A 12,761-nucleotide genomic window follows, 5' to 3' on the forward strand; every position below is an offset into this window, starting at 1 on the left:
CAAATCCCCCGCGCACCAACCGCAGATTTTGCAGTTTCTCAACCCCGCGGTCATTGCCAACGTAGTTGTTGTCTCCATATCTCGCACCTTTCGCCATCTAACCAGGAAAAACCTCGCTACTGATGCCAACTGACGCAGAACGGAAGCACGGTAAAGAATTAATTTCTACGAATTAATCCTATAGAACAAAATAACATTCGGAATCCACCGAAAACTCTGGAATCCACCAGAAAAATAGAGAAAACTCTAATATTTTATTAAAATTCGAAATTCTCCTCTCAAAATAAAGTCCTAAGGCAACTATTTATACTAAAAAACTGAAAACCCTAATTAAAATAAGAAAATACTAAAAATTACCAAAAACGGCAAAAGTGAGTTAAATCCTAATTCTAGTAGATCTCGTAATTTTGGGAACAACCCAATTTACGGAATCCTAATACGATTTTTCTATGATTTGATATTAATTTTCTAAAACTTACCTAAAATAGCAAAAACGAACTTTTAGGAGTCTAAACGACGTTGGATTGCTGAAATTGGACGTGATTCATGAGCAAAGCTCATGAGTTTTGTTCCTTGCGCCGTTTCACTTGAGATAGAGTTCGTTTCGTACTCAACTACGATTTGAGTTCGTCGAAAACCCTTATTTTTCCATAATTTCTTTCGATATTTCCACCAATGCCCATTAATAACTCTTCTCCGAATTAAATAGTTATTTTGCAACACGAATCCAATTTGACGTTCTGCGTCAGTTGGCATCAGTAGCGAGGTTTTTCCTGGTTAGATGGCGAAAGGTGCAAGATATGGAGACAAAAACTACGTTGGCGATGACCGCGGGGTTGAGAAACTGCAAAATCTGAGGTTGGTACGCGAGGGATTTGCCCTTGACAACAACAACAGAAGAACTGGATCTAGCATGGGTATTGCCGACGGTGTAGCCCGAGGTGCATATGTTAGACACAATTATCATGGATCTGCTCAACTTCAATCAAGGTATGACGATTATTCAAAGGTGAGCGACAACTCTGATTTTGAAGAAAATCCGCCTATAAAGAGGCAAAAGGATCGTGATAAATATCGGGTAAGAGCTGAAATTCCTTCTTTTAGTGGAAATTTTCTTGAAGTTGAGGATTTTATCGATTGGGTGTCAGAAGTTGAAAATTATTTTGAATTGATGGGTATTTTGCCGAATAAGATGGTAAAATTGGTTAGGTGTGAGTTAAAGGGTTGTGCAGCCGCATGGTGGGATGAAATACAGATGAAGAGAGCTAGACAAGAAAAATTTCCAATCCAATCATGGAGTAGGATGAGAAAAATGTTGATGGATCGTTTTTTACCCCTAGGTTATGAGCAACGTCTATTTCAACTATATCGTAATTGTTCGCAAGGGAGTAGATCTGTTAACAAGTATACTGCTGAGTTTATGAGACTAGCAAACTTAAATAACCTGCAAGAATCCGAAAGTATGGAAATTTCAAGGTACTTGCAAGGATTGAATATTTCAATCCGTCTTAGGATGGGGTGGCGCGCATTCGACTCCCTTGAAGAGGCTGAAGAGTTTGCATGGAGCGAGGAATATTATCAGAAGCGAAATAGTTCTTCTAGAAAAATCAAAGATGTTCCACCCGTTGCCAAAGTTAAGGAGGTACAAGATACTTCATTCGTTATTCAAGCACCCAGTTTGGTGGAGGATCATGGCTTACGAGTTAACGAAGTTGAAGACGAAATTGTTGATGCAAAAGTTAAAATTAGCGTAGCTATGATTAACGATGACATTAACGAAATCAAGGTGAAAGTCGGTGAAGTTGAAGGGAGAGTCAACGAGGTTGAAGAGAGCATCAATAAAGTCGAAGAGAGCGTCAACGGGATAGAAGAGAACTTTAGCAAGGTTGAAGAGAGAGTCGATGAGTTTAAAGAGGGTGTTAAAAACAAATTTGAGGAAGAATTTGAAGTTGTAAAATTTGTTCAAGAGGAGGAAGTTGCACGTGAAGAGAAGGAACAAGTGGATTGCGTTGAGGTATGTGATCTAATTGTAGATAGTGTTTGCTGTGAAGTTCATGTATCGGAGAAATTGGTGGAGCCATTGGGATTTTCGATTAAGAAGCCAATTTTTCCAACGCCTCGTTTGGAGGAAGATTTTGTAAGCGAGATTTCTATGCGGGGAATATTGGTGGAGCACTTGAAGTTGTTTGCAAAGAAATATGCATCGCTATATTTTGATCATAGCTCGAGGTCGAGCTCTTTTGAAGAAGAGGAGATTGATAAGGAACGTCAAATTGGATTCGTGTTGCAAAATAACTATTTAATTCGGAGAAGAGTTATTAATGGGCATTGGTGGAAATATCGAAAGAAATTATGGAAAAATAAGGGTTTTCGACGAACTCAAATCGTAGTTGAGTACGAAACGAACTCTATCTCAAGTGAAACGGCGCAAGGAACAAAACTCATGAGCTTTGCTCATGAATCACGTCCAATTTCAGCAATCCAACGTCGTTTAGACTCCTAAAAGTTCGTTTTTGCTATTTTAGGTAAGTTTTAGAAAATTAATATCAAATCATAGAAAAATCGTATTAGGATTCCGTAAATTGGGTTGTTCCCAAAATTACGAGATCTACTAGAATTAGGATTTAACTCGTTTTTGCCGTTTTTGGTAATTTTTAGTATTTTCTTATTTTAATTAGGGTTTTCAGTTTTTTAGTATAAATAGTTGCCTTAGGACTTTATTTTGGAATAATTTCGAATTTTAATAAAATATTAGATTTTTCTCTATTTTTCTGGTGGATTCCAGAGTTTTCGGTGGATTCCGAATGTTATTTTGTTCTATAGGATTAATTCGTAGAAATTAATTCTTTACCGTGCTTCCGTTCTGCGTCACAGGTGTATCCTTAACACGCCCCCGCGAGACGAGCGGTCTTGAGAAGACAGTGAGGCTCGATCGAAGCTTGGAAAATTGAGTAGTTGATAGCGGCTTCTTTAAGATATCAGCCACTTGATCCTTGCTGGAGAGAAAAAAAACTCGCAATGTTTTGTTGTGAACACGTTGTCGGACAAAGTGAAAATCGACCTCAACACGTTTTGTTCTGGAATGCATGACTGGATTTTTCGAGAGATATGTAGCTCCCAAGTTGTCACAAAATAATGTCGGAGGAGTTGATGAACATATACCAAGTTCAGTCAGAAGAGATTGAATCCACAAAAGTTCACAGGTAGATAAAGCAAGTGCTTTATATTCGGCCTCCGTCCTAGACCTTGCAATAGTTGCCTGTTTCTTAGAGCTCCAAGACACCAGATTTTTACCATAAAATATGCAAAAACCTCCAGTGGACTTTCGATCATCGGGCGAGCCTGCCCAATCCGCGTCCGTGAAAGCGGAAAGAGTAGGACTTGAAGTAGGCTGAAGTAATAAACCAAATTCTGAAGTCAGCTTTAAGTACCGAAGAATTCGCTTCACACTTTGCCAATGAGAAATGCATGGATTATGCATGTACTGGCAAACTCGATTCAGGAGAAAGCTAGATCAGGTCGAGTAAACAACAAATACTGTAAACTCCCAACAATACTTCGGTATAATGTAGGGTCCTCGAACGAAGAAGAGTCAAATGCCGAGAGTCTAGTAGAAGGAGCCATCGGGCTATTTATCGGCTTACAGTTAGCCATTCCTGCCTTATGAAGAAGATCTAAAATATACTTCCGCTGTGAAAGAAGAATTCCGGAGCCCGTGCGTATACATTCGAGGCCGAGAAAATAATGCAAGTTTCCCAAATTTTTGATGGGAAAGTCCTGACCGAGAAGGTGCATCAACTCATTCATAGTCTTTGAACAAGAACCCGTGAGAATGACATCGTCCACGTATACTAAGAAATACATGACTACCCCATTATGCCGATAAATGAATAACGACGCATCGGATGTAGACACAACAAATCCCAATTCAATAAGTCGAGAGCTTAATCTAGCATACCAAGCACGTGGAGCTTGTTTGAGCCCATACAAAGCTCTATCCAGTTTACAAACATAATTAGGGTAATCGGGATGAACAAATCCAGGGGTTGAACCATATATACTGATTCAGATAAAGTTCCATGAAGAAAAGCATTTTGAACATCTAACTGTGAAATACCCCAATTCGAGGACACAACAATAGAGAGAACTAACCGCACAGTTGTCGGTTTAACAACCGGACTGAATGTCTCATTGAAGTCCAGCCCTTCCAATTGATTATAGCCCTTAGCCACTAAACGAGCCTTGCGTCGTTCAATAGATCCATCGGCGAGGAATTTCGTTTTGAATATCCACCGACATCCGATTAAATTTTGGTCAGAGGATGGCGGAACAAGTGACCAAGTACGAGTTGCCATCAAGGCGTCAAACTCTTGTTGCATAGCCAGGCGCCATTCATGAAATTTTGAAGCTTGGGTGACGGAAGTTGGTTCATCTGGAATTGAGACAGTCGAGATAAAATCACGAGGTGATGGCCAAGGAATAGTACCATCGCTGCGAATTTTGGGGCAAGATGAGTTTGCACGAGACCGGGTAATCATATGGTGAGAAGACCGACCTGGGGAAGTATTTGATGAGTGGGTTACGAGTGATGTGGTATTGGGATATGGACCAAGAATCGATGGTTGGGGTAAGGAGTTGGAGGTTGGTGGATTTGATGGTGAGCTATACCCACTGGTAGATGGGGAAGAAGAATTGGGCTTAGAGATGGGTGGAGGATTGTTTGGTGGGCCAGGAGAATTAGGCTTATGAGTGAGTGAAAGATTGTTTAGTGGGCCTGGAGAAGTAGGCTGAGGGATGGGTAAAGAGGTGGTTGGAGTTGAATTTACAGAGCTTTCATGATTTTGTGTAATGGAAGTGGGGTGAAGAATAAAAGGCAGAGTAGTGTGGGTGGGTGGAAGGGTAGTAGTATTGGGGTTGTTTTGAGAACAAGGAAAACACCCCTCATCGAAAATTACATCCCGAGAAATATACAAACGGGAGGTTGGGACATGGAAACAAAGATATCCATGGTGAGAAGGACTGTATCCGAGAAAGAGACAAGGAAGAAACTGATAATCCATTTTATGTTTGTTATAAGGACGAAGGTTGGGCCAACATTGACATCCAAATGTCTTGAGAAATAAATAATTCGGTGTACGGCCAAAAATGATTTCAAAAGGAGATTTGTTATCTAGCTTCAAAGTCGGAAGTCTATTAATAAGATAAACTGCCGTAACAAAGGCATCGGACCAATAAACCCGAGGAAGAGAGGCATGAGCAAGTAACGCAAGTCCAGTTTAGACAATGTGTCGATGTTTGCGTTCTACCGAGCCATTTTGAGAGTGAGCATATGGACAAGTGATACGATGTGTAATACCACAAGATTGTAAAATTTTTGTTAAAGCACGAAACTCATCACCCCAATCAGATTGAACCGAACGAATAGTTTTTCCCAAGAGAGTCTCAACATTTTTTTTTTAAATAAGAAATACATTGACTATGTCGGATTTACATTTAATAGGAAAAATCCATGTAAATCGACTAAAATCGTCAACAAAGGAAACATAGTATTTTGAGCCATCTCGGGAAAGAGTAGGAGACGGACCCCAGACATCCATGAACAAAAGTTCCAGTGGAGATACAGAGCATTGAGAAGATTGAACATAAGGGAGTTGGTGAGTTTTGGCACGGCAACAAGCCGAGCAAAGGTGGTCAGTGACTTTAGGCAGAGTAGGAAGAGAAACTTTGGAGATGATGGTCTGGACAATCCGCATAGAAGGGTGACCAAGTCGATCATGCCAACGAGAAGGTGTGGCACGTTCACTGATATTAGCTTGCAGGGAGGTAGAGAAAGGAGGGAAGACATACATCCCATCGCTAGTTGGACCATGAAGGAGCGTCCTCTTGGTACGAACATCCTTCACACAAAAGAAAGAAGCATGAAATTCAAAGTAAACCGAGTTATCCTTGCAAAATTTAAGGACGGAAATTAAATTCTTAGAAATAGACGGAACATGATATAGCCGAGTTAAAAGAAAATTGCCATTAGGAAAGGAGAAATTTGAGCTGCCAACATTCTGAATTGGTAAGGCAGATCCATCACCAGTACGAACAGAATTGGAACCTTTATAAGGCGTGGGATTGAGTGAAAGGTTGGAGAAATCATTGGTGAAGTGATGAGTGGCAGCTGTATCCGGATACCAAGTATGATCGGAGAGAGATGTATTAGGCACAGACGAGTAATTTGCGGAGAGGGAGGATGTGGGTGGAGGCTGGTAATTATAATCAAAACGATGATAACAAACAGAGGCAGTATGCCCTGGCTTGTTGCAGACTTGGCATGTGGGCCTATTTGGAACAAAAAATGACGGAGACGTTCCTCGACCACTAGAACGGCCTCGGCCAGGGCGACCTCGATAAGAACCCCTGCCCCGAGAATATCCACGACCTCTCATTGGAGACGAAGACGAAGATGGGGGTTTGTATGAGGCATTGGCTGACATGTGAATAGAAGTAGAGAGGGTATGGCTTTGATGATTTAACCGAGATTCGTGGGTTAAAAGATGAGAGTAAACTTGAGCTGGAGAGAGTGGGTCAGCTCGAGTTGTGATAGAGGTAACCACAGAATCATAATCTGTCCCAAGTCCGGCGAGAAGATAAACGATAAACTCAGAGGAGGAGACAGTTTTGCCAGCAAGAGCTAAAGTATTGAGTAGAAGATTAGCTCGGCGATAATAATCGGCTATAGAATCGGAACCCTTTTTTAGGGTAGTGAGCTGGAGTAGAAGTTGCAACACTCGTGCTTGAGTATTGGCAGAAAACAGAGCCTCCAAAGTAACCCAAATCTCCCGCGAAGAAGAAGCCCCAAGAACATGGGCGAGCACGGATTCAGAGTAAACTCATGACGGATTGATCTTGTTGTTGCCATGAGTGCTGCGAAGGATTATCATCAGAAAGATAGGGAGGACAGATAGAACCATCAACGAAACCAAAGAGATTGTGTCATTTAAGATAAGGAACAATCTGAGCCTTCCAAAGAATATAATTTTCATCGGAAAGCTTGATAGTGAGAACAGATAAAGGGGTAGAGAAAACCGATGGTAGGGGAGAGGGTGGTGGGTTGGAGAAGGATGGTGGTGAGGGAGAGAGAGGGGAGGTGGAAGAAGATGCCATGTTGACGGAAAAAAAGAAATTGTGACTAGGGATCTGTGGACGTGAGTCCTTTTGTGGCTCTGATTACCATGAGAAAACTAGAAATGTTGAGAGGATAAAGATGAATTCATTTGTTTATATTTTCAGCATGACATGTTTACAAGTGTGCCTCTCTTATATAGGCCAAAAGAGAATAAATTCTGTTACAAAAATTACAGACTGATGGCAGCAAATGATGACACGTGTAGAGGGAATATTTTATCTGATATGCTCATGTGCACAGTTGGATGGGGAATGATTGGGTGTGGCAGGTGTATCCTTAACAATCCCGAACACGTTCTGTCGGGAAACACCGCCCCGGTGGTCGATGAGCTTCCGCCCACCGCATGCGAGGTGATGGTCGATGGCGGCGGCGGCCCTCTCCCGAGCTGCCTCGACGGAGCGTACATACGCAACGGCCCAAACCCTCAGTTCATCTCTACCGACGACAGCGGCCGCCACCGACGCCGCCCTTATCATCTTTTAGACGGCGACGGGATGCTTCACGTGATCAGAATCTCCGGCGGGAGAGCCACCTTCTGCATCCGCTACGTAAAAACACACACACACACAGTTGAACGTGAAAATGGCTACCCTTTTGTTCCTAGTGTTTTCGCCTCCTACAATAATGGCTTCCCATCTTCCGCAGTTCGTCTGGTGCTGACTTTAGCCCGACTAGTTGCCGGCCATTTCGATCCCTTGAACCAGGGCTTCAGCGCCGCCAACACCAGCGTGGCTCTATTACCCGCCGGCGGCGGCGACGGTCTTTTTGCTCTGTGCGAATCTGACCTTCCTTACAGAGTAAAAGTAATGGAGGAAGGAGATGTAATAACACTAGGTCGGCATGATTTTCACAGCACCGAGCCGTTCAATCTTATGACAGCGCATCCGAAGATCGATCGAGAAACCGGTGAGGCGTTTGCTTATTAGTACAGTATTTTCCGGCCGTTCTTGAAGTTCTTCAGGATAAACTCCGACGGGAGAAAACAAGAGGACGTGGCGATAAACTCCATAGACGGATGCACAGTTATTCACGATTTTGCCATCACCGATAACTACGCCGTGTTCGCCGATTCACAGATTGTGGTGAAGCCTGAGTGGGTTCTGAGAGGAAGATCGCCGGTGGGGGTGGATTCCGGCAAGGTGCCGCGGCTGGGGTTCATCCCGACATATGCGGAGGACGACGGCGAAATGGTGTGGGTTGATTCGCCGGGATTGAATGTGTTGCACTGTGTTAATGCTTGGGAGGAGGAAGAAGACGGTGGCGGCGGCGGCGACGCCGCCACCATTGTGGTGGTGGGTTCGAATTGTTGGAAATGAATAATCTAGATTCATTAATCAAGTTCAAAGTATTGAAGGTTCTAGAATTCATGAATGTGGAAGAATACATGAATGTGTCTTTTGGAGAGATTCATGTATAATACTATGGAGGAAGAATATTATTAATTATGTGTTCATGTATTTGTTTAGATACATGCTAGGAAAATCCTATAAATAGTCTATGTAGTTTTTCATTTGGAGAAAGTCAAAAAACAAGAAGTATTCTAGAGAGAATCAAAAGAGAGTTATTGAGTGAGTTTATATATTTGTGTTATTTGAGTGAGTAATATATTTTTATCTCCTCTCCACTACTCCTCCTCTCTATTTTAAGTTATTCCGCTGCGTGTTTTCGATCTATATTATTAAATCGATCCAACAAAGTGGTATCAGAGCCACGTCTTAATAGAAAAGATCGATGGCAACCACAAATGGAGCTTTCCCATTTCAAAAGCTTGCAAAAGAGAACTATGATTGATGGAGTATACAAATGAAAACTTTCCTTGGTGGACAAGACGTTTGGGAAGCCGTTGAAGAAGAGTATGTTGAACCGGAGAATTTGGCTTCGTTAAGCCAAGCCCAAAGGAAGACATCCAAAGAAGCCAAGGTGAAAGATCAAAGAGCGCAATCCATCATCCAACTCGGTGTAGATGATAGTAACTTTGAGAAAATTTCTCAAGCTACTACGGCGAAGCAAGCGTGGGATATTCTTAGCGATGCTTTCAAAGGCATTGATAAGGTGAAGAAGGTACGACTCCAATCACTTCGTGGAGAGTTCGAGTCTTTGAATATGAAAGACTCTGAAGATGTTTCCGACTACGTCTCAAGGGTGGTTTTGATCGTTAACCAACTTTAAAGAAATGGTGAAACAATGGAAGAGAGAAGAGTGGTCGAAGAATTACTTCGATCCCTTGATCCTAAGTTCGACTACATTGTCGTGGCAATTGAAGAGTCAAACAACGTTGAAAGTCTTAAAGTGAACGAGGTATTGGGCAAGTTACAAGTCCATGATGAGAAGATCAAGAGGCGAAACAAAGGGCCCGAAGTAGAACAAGCCCTTAAAGCAAAGACGAACCTTGCCGACCAACCGAAATATGATGGTGCTCGATTTCGAGGCAGAGGTAGAGGCCGTGGTCGTGGACGCGGTCGTGGTCGTGGCAGAGGTCGTGAAGAACAATCCTCGTACGACAATGATGATACGAAGCAAGAGAATAGACCAACAAGAGGTCGTGGAAGAGGAGGATTCAATCGGCGTCAAGACAAGAAAGATGTCGAATGTTACAATTGTCACAAATACGGACACTATGCTTGGGAGTGTCGAAATGATTCAAATGATGAAAAGACTCATTATGTTGAAGCAACGGAAAAGGAAGTTGCAGAGATATCACTCTTGGCGTATGAGGTATCGACAGACGGAAAGGATAACTTGTGTTATCTTGATTCTGGTACAAGCAACCACAATTACGAAAGTAACAAAGTTGAGGACTCACTAGTAGCTGAATTAATGGAGCAGTTAAAACAGAAGTCCCTTGAACTTGAGGCCAAAGATGCAAATAATCGGAAGATTAAGGAGAAACTCAAGCGAAAGACCTCAGAATGTGCGGAGTTGCAAGAAACCAATGTCAAATTGCAACAAGTGACCTTTCGTATTGTCGAGCAGAGAACCTTCATTCCACCAAATAGGAATGTGAATGATTCAAATGAAATGTTGCTTCTACAAGCTCAAGCAAGAGAGATTGAAGAACTAAGAAAACAATTAGTTGAAGCAACCGAGTCAAAGAAGGAGCTAGAGCTACGCAATAAGAAACTTGAAATCGAAAGTTCGTACGCTAATAAATTAGCATCAACTGCAGTAGTTGAATTCAAGATTTTGTCTGAACAAGTTGAGAAGCTAGTGAATCATAACGAGAAGTTAATGAAGCACAATGAAAAGCTAATGAATCACAATGAGATATTAGCTATGAAGATGCAAGTTGCTTTGGCAGGAAAGGATCGAGTAGAAGCTGAATATGTGGCAGCGACATCGAGTGTATGTCATGCAATATGGCTAAGGAGCTTACTAAAGGAGCTCAATTTTGCTCAAGAAGATTCGACACAAGTTTTTGTCGATAACAAGTCAGCAATTGCACTAGCGAAAAATCTAGTGTTTCATGATCGAAGCAAACACATTGATACTCGATATCATTTCATCCGAGAGTGCATTGCAAAGAAAGAAGTTCAAGTGAAGTTCGTGAAGTCCGAAGATCAAATTGCCGATATCTTCACGAAACCCCTCAAGAGAGAATTGTTCGAGAAGTTGAGGAGTCAACTTGGAATGCGTGAATCAAGCTTAGGGGCGTGTTGGAAATGAATAAGCTAGATTCATTAATCAAGTTCAAAGTATTGAAGGTTCTAGAATTCATGAATGTGGAAGAATACATGAATGTGTCTTTTGGAGAGATTCATGTATAATACTATGGAGGAAGAATATTATTAATTATGTGTTCATGTATTTGTTTAGATACATGCTAGGAAAATCCTATAAATAGTCTATGTAGTTTTTCATTTGGAGAAAGTCAAAAAACAAGAAGTATTCTAGAGAGAATCAAAAGAGAGTTATTGAGTGAGTTTATATATTTGTGTTGATTGAGTGAGTAATATATTTTTATCTCCTCTCCACTACTCCTCCTCTCTATTTTAAGTTATTCCGCTGCGTGTTTTCGATATATATTATTAAATCGATCCAACACGAATGCGTTGAACGTTAATCAGGTGTTTGAGAATATTGAACTGGCGGAACTGAGATTGGAGAAAATTACCATAAATTTGAATGCCAAGACGGTGGAGAGGCGACCGGTGTGTGAAGAAACTGTTGTTGATTTTGGAACAGTCAATCCAGCTTATGCCGGGAAGAAGAACAGGTAAATATTAAATTACAAAACTCCCCCTTATGTTTAGGTAATTACAGTCACCACTCAACTATGTATTATCTTACGAAAATACCTCTCCAAAGGTAAATTTAGGGATGTTAATTGGTAAAATCGAACAGAAATTTCGGTACTGCCAACATTTCATACCGTTTACCGAACTGAATATACGATTTGGTTCGGTAAATGATCGAATTACATAAATTCTATGTAAAAATATTTAAAAGGAGGGGAGGCTATTACCCAAGCAATTAAGAGGGTTTTTTTTTTCGTAATTTAGCCATACGTCGGGGGATGGCCGTAATTTGCCATATATATATATATATTTAATTTATCTACAATAGAATTAACGGTCCAGACACTGAATTTTTTTAATACATTCAGCCCCGACTTAAATTCCAGACCCTACTAATGAATATCTTAGAGGAATTTTAGTAGTTCGACACAATTAACGCTTGCTTTTTTTTTTTTTTTTTTTTTTTTTTTTTTTTTTATGTAATGGACTAATCATTGTAATCTGTATTTTTCTTCATATCCAGGTATGTTTATGCCGCGGTAATAGAGTCAAAGGCCATAGTCGGAGCGGTGAAGCTAGACTTATCGTTGACCAGTGATAACCATAACCATGATTGCACGGTGGCTCGCCACATATATGGGTCCGGCTGCACCGGTGGTGAATTGTCTTTCGTGCCAAGGGAGTCGAACAATCCGTTAATGGAGGAGGATAACGGTTATTTAATAACATACGTACATGACATGAATAATGGAGAATCCAAGTTCTTGGTGATGGACGCCAAATCGCCGACTCTTGATATAATCGCCGCCGTCAAACTGCCACGCCGGGTCCCCACCGGCTTCCACGGCCTCTTTGTGCCGAAGACTGATCTCAACAAACTTTGAAACTTGTATTTTATATGAATCTAGTGTGTATCAAGTGTTTCGTGATCGAATGACATGTTCAGTCAGACTCATGAACTTTTTCGAGTAATAACAATCGTTACACTTGCTATATACGATATCAATATCAACAAATCAATTACGGTAACATGCTACTCAATGTAGTGTTCATTACACCCTGGTCCGGACGAGTAATAACTACGTATGTATATATATAGAGGTAGAAAAACAAAGAGACCTAGGTTGCGGTCGCCTCTATATAACTATTACTCATCCGGACTAGCGTCTAAAATATGTAAATGGGACGAATTGCAAAAAAACCCATGACAATGTCAATTAATTAAAAAAATGATATCCTACTTCTCTTCCATGCAAATATGTTCACATATCCAAACTTAATTTGCAACTAAGGTAAAGTCTTTCATATATATCAAAATTACCCATAACTTCTTCAAATTCTTAATTCACACC

General features: G+C 41.1%; 2 pseudogenes; both read left to right on the forward strand.

The window, feature by feature from the left end:
* Positions 1-7,047: 7,047 nt before the first annotated feature.
* Positions 7,048-8,770, forward strand: LOC148770795 (putative carotenoid cleavage dioxygenase 4, chloroplastic pseudogene; annotated as a pseudogene).
* Positions 8,771-10,833: 2,063 nt separating this feature from the next.
* LOC105966983 (putative carotenoid cleavage dioxygenase 4, chloroplastic pseudogene) lies at positions 10,834-12,293 on the forward strand (annotated as a pseudogene).
* The last annotated feature ends 468 nt before the right edge of the window (positions 12,294-12,761 follow it).

The sequence above is a fragment of the Erythranthe guttata genome, chromosome 5, assembly GCF_056151865.1.
Source record: "Erythranthe guttata isolate IM_541 chromosome 5, IM_541, whole genome shotgun sequence".
NCBI classification, from domain to species: domain Eukaryota; kingdom Viridiplantae; phylum Streptophyta; class Magnoliopsida; order Lamiales; family Phrymaceae; genus Erythranthe; species Erythranthe guttata.